The 13,570-nt window shown below is 40.2% G+C and overlaps 1 protein-coding gene across 4 annotated transcripts in view; it reads right to left on the reverse strand.

Annotated features, from left to right (window-relative positions):
* Positions 1-13,570, reverse strand: part of Prr14l (proline rich 14 like) — a 77,029-nt gene that overhangs the window by 43,690 nt on the left and 19,769 nt on the right. The gene's annotated exons all lie outside the window — the stretch shown is intronic.

Below are 13,570 nucleotides of genomic sequence, written 5' to 3' on the forward strand. Positions count from 1 at the left end.
AATCTAAAGATCTAATTCTGGCAGGAACAGGACCTTACTGGTTTTATTCTCTCTTCATCCCTACTGTCCAATATAATGTGTGGTATCTAACAAAACTCATAAATATTTGTGGAATGAATGAATGAATGCAGTTAGGTCATATCAGCAGATGTTATCAATAAGCAAATGTTATCAATAGTTTCTAGGGCTCCTCTATCCACTTCCCAATAGGTAACAAGCAGCAATTACTGAAAGAGAGAGAGAGAGAGAGAGAGAGAGAGAGAGAGAGAGAGTAAGAGAGAGAGAATGAATGTGCTACGAGCAACTCTGAATCCCCTTGACTCTGGGATACTTACCTATCTGAGTCTCAGTTTCCTCCTTTGTGAAAAGTGTGGTAAGTACACTTACCTTACTGCTATAGTGAGGATTAAATTACACAATACACATAAAACACTACCTGGTACAGTACAGTACCTGCCATATAAAGGAAAGATATCTTAGCTTTCTTTAATTTTCTTATTTTACTAGACCTGAGAATCACTCCATGTTATCTAGCTTGGAGCAGCACTTAGAAATACTTAGAGGCCATCCATTTCTCCAGCAGCCAGGAAGGACGTCAGCATGAAGGACAGTTACCACCATGGCTTCCAGTGTATTGCCAAAATCTCAGATGCAGGATCTCTGGCCAAGTGTCTGCAGATTCCTACTGTTAGAGCATTCACTGTCTCTCTGGGGGTTGCGGCTTCCTATAAAAATTTCTTTGGATTAAGTTCCACAGAACTTTGTAATGGACCTGTATCCCTAAATTATAAAACATGAATACCTGGGCTACAGAATACACAAAACAGTTTCTCTTGATAAATTACTAACAAATACTGTGGACAGTATAAAAAAAAAAAAGTGCTGGGCGTTTACGCCTATAATCCAAGCTACTCAGGAGGCAGAGTTCAGAAGGATCATGGTTTGAAGCCAGTCCAGGCAAATAGTTTGGGAGGCCCTACTTGAAAATACCCATCACAAACAAAGGCTGGTGGCTCAAGCAATAGAGTGCCTGCTTAGGAAACATGAGGCCTGGAGTTCCAACCCCAGTACCTCCTCCCTCCCCCCAAAAACAGAGTATGAACTAGAAATGTAGTTCAATGGTAGAAGGCTTGCCTAACATGTGTAAAGTCTGGTGTGATCCCTAACATTACCAAAAAACAAACAAATAAAAAAACAATCAATTACTTCTTTTTTGGGGCGCTGGGCATCAAATGCAGGGACTAGCGCGTTCTAGGGATGTGCTCTGCCACTGCACTCTGCTCCTAGTCCTCCCAAGATGCAGAGAGCCAGCAAATACTAGATGGGTACACGTACAGTGGATGCCAAAAGTCTGCACAGACACCAGTCACTGACAAAAGGCAGGCTCAAAATTCTCATTCCTACACAGTACTCATCGCTGTGAAACTGGCCTGCCTTACACATCATAGCAGGCCATGCCACTGTACCTGTGAATTTCTCAGTAGGACTCCACGTGGTTTTATAGCACTCACTAAGCCATATGCCCCAGCACCATCCTTGCTGTACCCCTCACCGTATCTGCTGAGGAACACTGTAAATCTTTACCCATTCTGCTGACTGTGGACCAACTCTGTGCAAGGCACTGAGTCTAGACTTCCCCGCAGAGCCCTACCTGCTGAGGAGCACCCACTTACCACTTCCTCAAGAGTCTTGGGGAGGAGGTGGGGGAGCACCCACTTCCCAGGCGATGGAGCATAAGGTTGGGAGGGGAGGAAGAGCTGTATATAGCTACAAAGCAAAACCATACTCTGCCTGTTCTTCTGGCTTATTTTTAACCACATATATTTTGAAATTTCAGAGAACTTTAAAGGAGAGTTTGAGGAAATTTTATTCCTACTATGAAGTTTTCAAAACTGGATCACAGGCCTGGTCTTCATCTGTAATACATGGATAAAGATGGTACACACTGCATAAAATTATTATGAAGATGAGATGAATCGGTAAATGTAAAGCTCTTACAAGTGTCAGGGAACACATGCTCCATGAGTGCTAGCCACTCTTACTACTTCTTGCATAACAGCTCTAATCAAAACCTCTGTTAATACTATCTCTCAATTATTTAACACACCACTTCTACCCGACACAGTGGCACATACCTGTGGTCTCGGCTACTCAGGAGGCTAAGGCAGATGGACTGCTTGAACCCAGGGCACCACAGTGAAACTCTATCTCCCAAAAAAAAGAAAGATACTTCCATAAAACTGAAGGGATTTATTTAAGGACACAAATGAAATCTATTTTCTTCCATTAAAAAAAGGAACAGCTCACAAATTTGCATGTCATCTTTTGCATCCTCTGTATTGTTCCAAATTTAGTGTCAGAAAGCAAATCATGGTGATTGCTGAGGAGTCAGTACCTGACAATGACCTTGGCCATGGCGGCATATGTGAACGGTGACTGAATGAAGAGGTAGAAGATTAGGGAAGGTGACACACGTATAAGGTACGCTGGACAGTGAAACATGTATCTTGTGAGGTATGGACCATTTTAGAAGTTTAAGACTTCTGTGAACTAAGCTGAAATTCTGAGAAGTCTACATTTATAACCATTTGTTTAAAAAGTATATCTATGCTGGCGATGTAACTCAGTGGTAGAATGCTTACATAGCATGCATGAGGCCCTGGGTTCAATCCTCAGCATTGCAAAAAGAAAAAAAATTAAAATAAGTCAAAAGTTTTAAAAGTAGTTACATTTTAAGAAGCTGACAAACTAACCCTAAATTTGTATGAAATTCAACTGACATATAATAGCCAAAACAATCTTGAAAAAGATCAAGGTTGATAGACTTTTACTTCCTGATTTCAAAACTTGCTTTAATGGTACATTATCAAAACAATGTGGCACTAACATTGGATAGAAATAAACTTTTTTTTTTTTTTGAGGTACTGGGGCTCCCGCTTACTAGGCAGGTGCTCTATCTACTCTGAATCTTAAACATCCTCCAAACATCCATGTGTTAGTACTCCTGAGATGGCAGAGCCTTGAGGTGGCGAGTCCTGGTAAGAGAAGTGAGGTCACTTGGGGCATACCTTCAAAAGGGATTATTGTAGCCCAGGCTCTTTCTCCTCCTCTCTGTTTCCCAGCCACCATGAGCTAAGCAGTTTTACGCTATCAAATTCCCACCAGGACGTGCAGTCCTAACAGAGACCCAAAAGCAATGGGGGTGATCACAGACAGAACCTCAGCAAGCTGCAAGCCACAATGAACCTTTCCTCTTTTTAAATCGATTGCCTCAGGTGTTTGTTATAGTAACAGAAAGCTGAGCAACAAGAGTCCAGAAATAATCTCTAATATTTATGGTCTATCAACTGATTTTTGACAAAAGGATGAAGAACTTCATGCCTGGTGTAGGACTTCAGGCCTGCAATCCTAGTTACTTGGGAGGCAGAGATTGGGAGGATTGAGGCTTGAGGACAGCCCAGGCAAAAGATTTGCGATCAGTAGAAGTTGGGCATAGTGGGATGTGCCTCTCATCCCAGCTACACAGGAATGGTAAATAAGAGAACTGTGGCTCAGGCCAGCTAAGTATAAGGCAAGCTCCTATCTCAAAAATAACCAAAGTGGCTGGGCACCCGTGGCTCATGCCTGCAATCCTAGCTACTCAGGAGGCAGAGATCAGAAGGATCGTGGTTCAAAGCCAGCCCGGACAAATAGTTCATGAGACCCTATCTTGAAAAACCCCATCACGAAAAAGAAAAGGGCTGGTGGATTGGCTCAAGGTGTAGGTCCTGAGTTCAAACCCCAGTACCACACACACACACACAAAAAACCAAAAACCCAACCCAAAGTCTGGTAGAGTTGTTAGAAGTACCTTTAAGACACTAGGGTGTCACAAGAGAGACAATACTACTCACAAGTCAACAGGCAAGGCAAAATTTCCTTCTGCAGAAGGGTGCACACCAGGAAGTCTGGGAGGCACACACACCAGGTGGGAAGTTTGCAGGGGTTTTATCTGACACCATGCTGTCCCTCTCCTGCCCCTGGACTGGGCAGGTTTTGGGCTCACATTCTACGGTTGGCTAATTAGAAAGGAGCCAGGTTAGGAGGGGGCGTTGGGAACAAAGGAATATTTTTAAATGTTCAGGGAAGCAATAACTGTTTTTGGTTATTAGCTCCAGAATCACAGCATCTAGCAGAATTTTTGCTCCTGCGCAGCTGAGGATAACAACCCTTTGTTCTTAATAGAAACTTTTAAGATATTAAGCAGAGTCCACGAAGCAAGCAAATGGGAAGTGAGTTACTGAGACTAACGTTTATAACAGGGGTGGTTACTAATTAAATCCTTTAACAGAAAAGACCCAACCTAAGTTGATTCTCACAGAGTGGCTCAAGTGGTAGAATGCCTGCTAGCAAGCCCAAAGCCCTGAGTTCGACCCTCAGCACCACAAAACAACAATACCAAAAAATTCATGAGGAAAAGAATAGTGTTTCCAACACTACTGCTGGGACAACTGGTTATTTACATGCCCCACCCCTCCCCACGCTCCTGGACTCTACCTCATACCATGTACAAAAATCAACTTGAATGACAGGTGGTGATGTATACATGTAATTCTAGCACGTGGGAGGCTAAGCAAGTTCCAGGCCGGTATGGATTAGACAGCCGGGCTTGGGTTACAAAGTGAGTTCTAAATCAGCCTGGACTAAAAACAATAATGACAAACGACGATCTTTGAAATGGATCACAGACCTAAATGTAACAAGTAAAATATAAAACTGAGCAGAACACAATAATAAATCTTTATGACCTTTGGCTAGGTCATTTCTTAGATAAATACCAAAGCACAAGTGGTAAAAATAAAAACTTTTATGCTTCAAAGGACAATTTACTCACTGGGAGAATATATTTACAAATCATCTATATGGTATTTAGACTATATAAAGAATTCTTAAGGATTCTGGGCATGGCTTGAGTGGTAAAGTATCGGCCAAGCAAGTCTGAGGCCTTGAATTCAAAACTCTAGTATTGCAAAAAAAAAAAAAAAAAAAACAAACTATACATGAAAAGGCAAGAGGCGAATAACTGTACAGGGGAATAACCTGACAAACACTGCTTCGTGCTGATAGTATGTATCTTTGATATGACATGATGAAAATAAACTTGTCAGTATGTCATTTCTTCCCCAAATCCTTAATCCCAGACTCATCAAGAGCAAAACAAGATAAATCAGACAAATCCCAATGGAAGTAGTCTGCAATACACCTGACCAGTGCTCCTCAAAATTCAAGGATACTAAGATCACTGAAAATATGAGAAACTGTCACACATTAGAGAAGGCTAAGGAGACATGGGACTGAATGAGATCCTGGAACAGAAAAAAGACAACAGTTTAAAAAGGAAACAATCCAAATAAACTATAGACTTTGGCTAATAACAGATTACCAATACTGGCTGGGAATTATAGCCATACTAACAACGTTAACAGGGGAACCTGCACATGTCCATATATATGGGAATATGGAAATTCTGTATGAGAGGCTCATGCTCTCTGTGAGTCTAAACTCTCCAATCTCCAGCACTAATACAGAGATAGACAGATAGTCTTCCAAAGTCATACAAATAGTCAGTGGGCATATAAGAAAGAGTATCAGCACTGGGAGTGTGGTTCGAGTGGTAGAGCACTTGCTTAGCAAGCATGAGGCATACTAGTTCAAACCCTAGTACCACCACAAAGCAAAACAAAACTAAAAACCCCCTCAAAAAACCAAAACCAAAACCAAAACCCTATAAGACTACATCATTAGTTATTACAGAAACACAAATCAAAACTGCAGTGAGGCACTGGGTGTGCTAGCCTCCACTTGTAATCCCAGAACAACTCTGGAGGCTGAGGCTGGAGGAACTATGAGTTCAAGACCAACCTGAGAGAGGGAATTCCAAGATGGCGGCTAGAGGTAGGAAGCAGAAAGCGACCCTCCTATAGTGAAATCTTGGAGAGACGCTGGAGACACACTTTGCAGGCATAATCACCGAGAAAAGGCATAACTTTGACACCTCCAGCTTACGGTTGCTTAGTACACTGTCTCTCCCTGTTTATATTTTTGAAACATTTTTTGTTTGTTTCTTTGTTTTGTCTTCTACTTGATTATTTGTTTTTCTCTTTTCCTTTAACTTCTTTGCTTTCCATCCCCTCTCACCCTTCCATTCTAAATATCACTAGTGCTATTATTACAGCCAGAAAATACTTAATTGCACACAGTACAGGGACAATAACAATATCAAGGGCAATGATGAGAAGACAGAAAAAAGCAGGGAAACCAGTTTCCCCACAGCAAAAAATTAGTACAGGAACCAGAGGGAAATAAAGAAAATAGATACTCAGATCCAGACTCCAACAAAACGAAGATGAACTATGCCAAAGAACCCAATGAAGCCCGCAAGAATAATTTAAAAGAAGACATACTAAAGGTACCCAATGAGAATTTTATAGAGATGATACTGGATAGGGTCAACCAAAACGTACAGGAGACACTCAAGAAATTCCAAGACAACAAAAATAGAGAATTTGAAAAAGCAAAAGAAGAAATAAAGAAAACCATAGAAGTACTGTATAAACACCAAAGTGAAACAGAGAACACGATTAATAAACAGATAAATGAATTCAGGACAAAAATAGACAACATTAAAGAGGAAACAACCCAGGATATGAAAAACTTCAGAAAAAAGAAAATAGAATTGCAAAACAAAACGGAAGGCCAGTCCAGCAGAATAGAACAAACAGAAGACAGAATCTCAGAACTTGAAGATGAAATGGTAATTAAAGGAAAAACTGAAGAACTATTAATTAAACAACTCAAGAACTGTGAAAAGAAAATGCAAGAACTCACCGACTCCATCAAAAGACCAAACTTGAGAATCATGGGCATCGAAGAAAGAGAAGAGGTGCAAGCAAAGTGAATGCATAATATATTCAATAAAATAATAACAGAAAATTTCCCAAATCTAGAGGAAGATATTCCTGTACAGATGCAAGAGGCCTCCAGAACACCAAACAGACAAGATCAAAATAGAACTACCCCATGACATATCATCATTAAAACAACAAGCTCAGAAACTAGGGAAAGAATATTGAAGGCTGTAAGAGAGAAAAAACAAATAACATACAAAGGTAAACCCATCAAAATCACAGCAGACTTCTCAATAGAAACATTAAAAGCAAGAAGAGTGTGGGGTGAGATCTCCCGGGCTCTGAATGAAAATAACTTCAACCCCAGGATACTCTATCCAGCAAAACTATCAGTAAAATAGATGGAGCAATAAAAGTGTTCCATGATAAGCAGAAACTAAAACAGTATGTGACCACAAAGCCACCACTACAAAAGATTATTCAAGGGATTCTGCACACAGAAAGTGAAACCCAACATAACCATGAAAGGACAGGCAGCACCAAACTACAGGAAAAGAAAAAGCAAAAGAGTAGAGAGTAACCTCAACTTAGGTACACACAATCAAACCTTCAAACAACTAAGACAACTAAATGACAGTAATCACCACATACCTATCAGTATTAACACTTAATGTTAACGGACATAATTCATCCATCAAAAGGCACCGATTGACGAAATGGATTAAAAAGGAAGATCCAACAATTTGCTGCTTACAGGAGACCCATCGCACCGACAGAAATAAGCATAGGCTTAGGATGAAAGGCTGGAAGAAGATCTACCAAGCCAATGGCCCCTGAAAACAGGCAGGAGTAGCAATACTTATCTCTGACAAAGTAGACTTCAAACTTACATTGATCAAATGAGATAAAGAAGGACATTCCATACTAATGAAAGGGGAAATAGACCCAAAGGAAATAATAATCATCAATCTGTACGCACCCAATGTCAACGCACCCAATTTCATCAAACATACCCTGAAAGACCTAAAAGCATACATTAACTCCAACACAGTGATTGTGGGAGACTTTAACACCCCATTATCATCAATACATAGGTCATCCAAACAAAAAATCAGTAAAGAAATCCAAGATCTAAAATATACAATAGATCAAATGGACCTACTTGATGTCTACAGAACATTTCATCCAACTTCTACACAATATACATTCTTCTCAGCAGCCCAAGGAACCTTCCTCAAAACAGATCATATCCTAGGGCACAAAGCAAACCTCAGCAAATATAAGAAAACAGAAATTATACCATGCATACTATCTGATCACAATGCAGTAAAACTAGAACTCAACAACAAAAGTAAAGACAAAAAACATGCAAACAGCTGGAAACCGAATAACTCATTACTTAATGAACAATGGGTCATTGATGAAATAAAAGAGGAAATTAAAAAGTTCCTGGAAGTCAATGAAAATGAAAACACAACCTACTGGAACCTATAGGACACAGCTAAGGCAGTCCTGTGAGGAAAGTTTATAGCCATGAATGCATATATTATGAAACATCCCAAATCAATGACCTAATGATACATCTCAAACTCCTAGAAAAACAAGAACAAGCAAATCCCAAAACAAAGAGAAGGAGAGAAATAATAAAAATATGAGCTGAAATCAATGAAATAGAAACCAAAAAAACCATACAAAGAATTAATGAAACAAAAAGTTGGTTCTTTGAAAAAATAAACAAGATCGATAGACCCCTGGCAAGCCTGACTAAAATGAGGAGAGGAAAAACCCAAATCAGGAATGCAAAAGGGGGGATAACAACAAACACCATGGAAGTCCAGGAAATCATCAGAGACTACTTTGAGAACCTATATTCAAATAAATTTGAAAATCTTAAAGAAATGGACAGATTTCTAGATACATATGATCATCCAAAACTGAACCAAGAGGAAATTAATCACCTGAATAGATCTATAACACAAAGTGAAATTGAAGCAGCAATCAAGAGTCTCTCCAAAAAGAAAAGTCCAGGACCTGATGGATTCTCTGCTGAATTCTATCAGACCTTTAAAGAAGAACTGATAACAACCCTCCTTAAACTGTTCCATGAAACAGGAAGGGAAGGAAAATTGTCTAACATATTTTATGAAGCCAGTATTACATTTATCTCAAAACCAGGCAAAGACACCTCCAAAAAGGAGAACTATAGGCCAATCTCCTTAATGAACATTGATGCAAAAATCTTCAACAAAATAATGGCAAACCGAATTCAACAACACATCAAAAACATTATTCACCATGACCAAATAGGCTTCATCCCAGGGATGCAGGGGTGGTTCAACATACGAAAATCAATAAATGTAATAAACCACATTAACAGAAGCAAAGACAAAAACCACTTGATCATCTCAATAGATGCAGAAAAAGCCTTTGATAAGATCCAACACCATTTCATGATAAAAGCTCTAAGAAAACTAGGAATAGAAGGAAAGTTCCTCAACATTATAAAAGCTATATATGACAAACCTACAGCCAGCATTATACTTAACGGAGAAAAACTGAAACCATTCCCTCTAAAATCAGGAACCAGACAAGGATGCCCACTATCTCCACTCCTATTCAACATAGTACTGGAATTCCTAGCCAGAGCAATTAGGCAAGAAGAAGGAATAAAAGGAATACAAATAAGTAAAGAAACTGTCAAAATATCCCTATTTGCAGATGACATGATCCTATACCTTAAAGACCCAAAAACCTCTACTCAGAAGCTTCTAGACATCATCAATAGCTACAGCAAGATAGCAGGATATAAAATCAATATAGAAAAATCATTACCATTTCTATACACTAACAATGAGCAAACGGAAAAAGAATGTATGAAAACAATTCCATTTACAATAGCCTCAAAAAAAATCAAATACCTAGGTGTAAACCTAACAAAAGATGTAAAAGACCTCTACAAGGAAAACTGTAAACTTCTGAAGAAAGAGACTGAGGAAGACTATAGAAAGCGGAGAGATCGCCCATGGTCATGGATTGGTAGAATCAACATAGTAAAAATGTCTATACTCCCAAAAGTAATCTACATGTTTAATGCAATTCCCATCAAAATTCCAATGACATTCATTAAAGAGGTTGAAAAATATACCATTAAATTTATATGGAAACACAAGTGGCCACGAAAGCCAAGGCAATACTCAGTCAAAAGAACAATGCTGGAGTTATCACGATACCTGACTTCAAACTATATTACAAAGCAGTAGCAATAAAAACAGCATGGTACTGGCACAAACACAGACATGAAGACCAGTGGAACAGAATAGAGGACCCAGATATGAAGCCACACAACTATAACCAACTTGTCTGTGACAAAGGCGCTAAAAATATACGATGGAGAAATAGCAGCCTCTTCAACAAAAACTGCTGGGAAAACTGGTTAGCAGTCTGCAAAAAACTGAAACTAGATCCATGTATATCACCCTATACCAAGATTAACTCAAAATGGATCAAGGATCTTAATATCAGACCACAAACTCTAAAGTTGATACAGGAAAGAATAGGAAATACTCTGGAGTTAGTAGGTATAGGTAAGAACTTTCTCAATGAAACCCCAGCAGCACAGCAACTAAGAGATAGCATAGATAAATGGGACCTCATAAAACTAAAAAGCTTCTGCTAATCAAAAGAAATGGTCTCTAAACTGAAGAGAACACCCACAGAGTGGGAGAAAATATGTGCCAACTATACATCAGACAAAGGACTGATAACCAGAATATACAGGGAACTTAAAAAACTATATTCTCCCAAAACTAATGAACCAATAAAGAAATGGGCAAGTGAACTAAACAGAACTTTCTCAAAAGAAGACATTCAAATGGCCAAAAAATACATGAAAAAATGCTCACCATCTCTAGCAATAAAGGAAATGCAAATTAAAACCACACTAAGATTCCACCTCACCCCTGTTAGAATAGCCATCATTAGCAACACCACCACCAACAGGTGTTGGCGAGGATGCGGGGAAAAGGGAACCCTCTTACACTGTTGGTGGCAATGTAAACTAGGACAATCACTTTGGAAAAAATCTGGAGGCTACTTAAAAATGTAAACATAGATCTACCATTTGATGCAGCAATACCACTCTTGGGGATATACCCAAAAGACTGTGACACAGGTTACTCCAGAGGCACCTGCACACCCATGTTTATTGCGGCACTATTCACAATAGCCAAGTTATGGAAACAGCCAAGATGCCCCACCACTGATGAATGGATTAAGAAAATGTGGTATTTATACACAATGGAATTTTATGTAGCCATGAAGAAGAACAGAATGTTATCATTCGCTGGTAAATGGATGGGATTGGAGGACATCATTCTGAGTGAGGTTAGCCTGGCCCAAAAGACCAAAAATCGTATGTTCTCCCTCATATGTGGACATTAGATCAAGGGCAAACACAACAAGGGGATTGGACTATGAGCACATGATAAAAGCGAGAGCACACAAGGGAGGGGTGAGGATAGGTAAGACACCTAAAAAACTAGCTAGCATTTGTTGCCCTCAACGCAGAGAAACTAAAGCAGATACCTTAAAAGCAACTGAGACCAATAGGAGAAGGCGACCAGGAACTAGAGAAAAGGTGAGATCAAAGAGAATTAACTTAGAAGGTAACACACATGCACAGGAAATTAATGTGAGTCAACTCCCTGTATAGCTATCCTTATCTCAACCAGCAAAACCCCTTGTTCCTTCCTATTATTGCTTAAACTCTCTCTTCAACAAAATTAGTGATAAGGGCAAAAGAGTTTCTGCCAGGTATGGAGGGGGTTGGGGGGAGAAGGAGGGGGTGGCGTGGGTGGTAAGGGAGGGGGTGGGGGCAGGGGGGAGAAATGACCCAAGCATTGTATGCACATATGAATAATAAAAAAATAAAAATTAAAAACAACAACAACAACAAAAACCAAACTCAGATTAGAGGGGCGCTGGTGGCTCATGCCTGTAATCCTAGTTACTCAGGAGGCAGAGATCAGGAGAGCACAGTTCAGATCCAGCCCTGGGCAAACAGTTCTTGAGACCCTATCTTGAAAAAACCCATCACAAAAAAAGGCTGGTGGACTGGCTCAAGGTGTAGGCCCTGAGTTCAAACCCCAGTCTACCAAACAAGCAAGATAAGAATGAGGAACGAGGCTGGGGATGAGGCTTAGCACTCTACCGCTAAGGCACAAAGCCCTGGATTCAGTCCCCAGCACTGAGAGAAAACAACCAACCAACCCTCTCTGACACATAGCTAATACTTCACTAGGATTGTGGCACATGCCTAACATCCCGGTATTTGAGAGACTGAGGCAGGAGGCTCATGAGTTCAAGGCCATCCTGGGCTACATAGGGAGACCCTGTCTCCAAAAAAAACACACAGACACACATAGAGAAAAGAAATAAGGAATGATAGGCAAAGAGGCAAAATGGTATCCTGCCATTAAAGGCTACTTTAACACGAACATCCTTTCAAATGGTTAAATCTGTTCTAATTTCACTTAAATAGAGCTAAAGCAGACACACGACTATAAAGAATCTCCGAACTCTCAAATATCACGGTATCACGGTTGTACTTGTGTGAAACGTTTATGTAAAGAAGGAAAACAACACAATGAAGCAAGAGTGAAGTGGCCTACGTTTGCTTACTGTGCAACTCAAAAGAAGGGATTTATTCATTCCTCACGGGGCTGGAGAAGTGGATCAAGCAGTAGAGCACCTGCCTAGCAAGTGTGAGTGAAGCTCTGAGTTCAAACCCCAGTGCCACCAAAAAAAAAAAAAAAATTTCTCAGCAAACTTAAGTCTAGACCATGAAATCGAAGACTGGGGGCATAGATCAATCGGTAGAGCTCCTGCCTAGCAAGTATGAGGCCCTGAGTTCAAACCCCAGAACCACCAAGAGAAAAAAGAACACAAGTCTTCCCACCCAAAATAACCCAAACCTCATTCACATGAAACTACATAATGTGCACAACGTTCAACAGTGCAAACACTTAACAAAAGTAGTAAAGGTATATTAGCTTTTCATCAAGAAAACAAATCTGGAACCAGGTGTGGTGGCACAAGCCTGTAATTTCAGCATTCAGGAGGTCTGAGGAGGAGGATTGCAAGTTCAAGGCCAGCCTGAGCTACATAGTGAGACCCTACCTTTTCTTTTTTTGGGGGAGGGGTTATACTTGGGGGGAGGGAGGTGTTGATCTCAGGGCCTCACCCTTGCTAGGCAGGTGCTCTATCACTTGAGCCACTCTTGCCAGCCAAATCCGATCTAAATCAATAAATAAATAATAAAAGATCAGTTCAGTGGTTAAATGAAAGTGCCATTTAATACAGTAAGTTATGTGGTAAGATGTGGGTGAAACTGAATACAGTTAACAATGGCACCCCACTGAAAAGATCTGGGGGGGGTGGGGGACCAGACGGATGATTAAACCGCATTCTAGTGTCCCCAAGAACAGGGTGAGACTTATGTAGAAGACACTATATCTCTCTTCAGAGCAGGGTCCTTGAATCCACTCTGAACAGTAAGCCTTTGAACCACAGAAAACATGCAGCCACAGGAAGCAGGGTGATGCACTGGAACAGATGCTTCCTTTTTTGCCAAGCAACTGAGCGTCAAACCTGATGTCACACTGTAGTGATAAAATGTTCATAGA

This window comes from Castor canadensis, chromosome 18 (assembly GCF_047511655.1).
Source record: "Castor canadensis chromosome 18, mCasCan1.hap1v2, whole genome shotgun sequence".
Classification (NCBI taxonomy): Eukaryota; Metazoa; Chordata; class Mammalia; order Rodentia; family Castoridae; genus Castor; species Castor canadensis.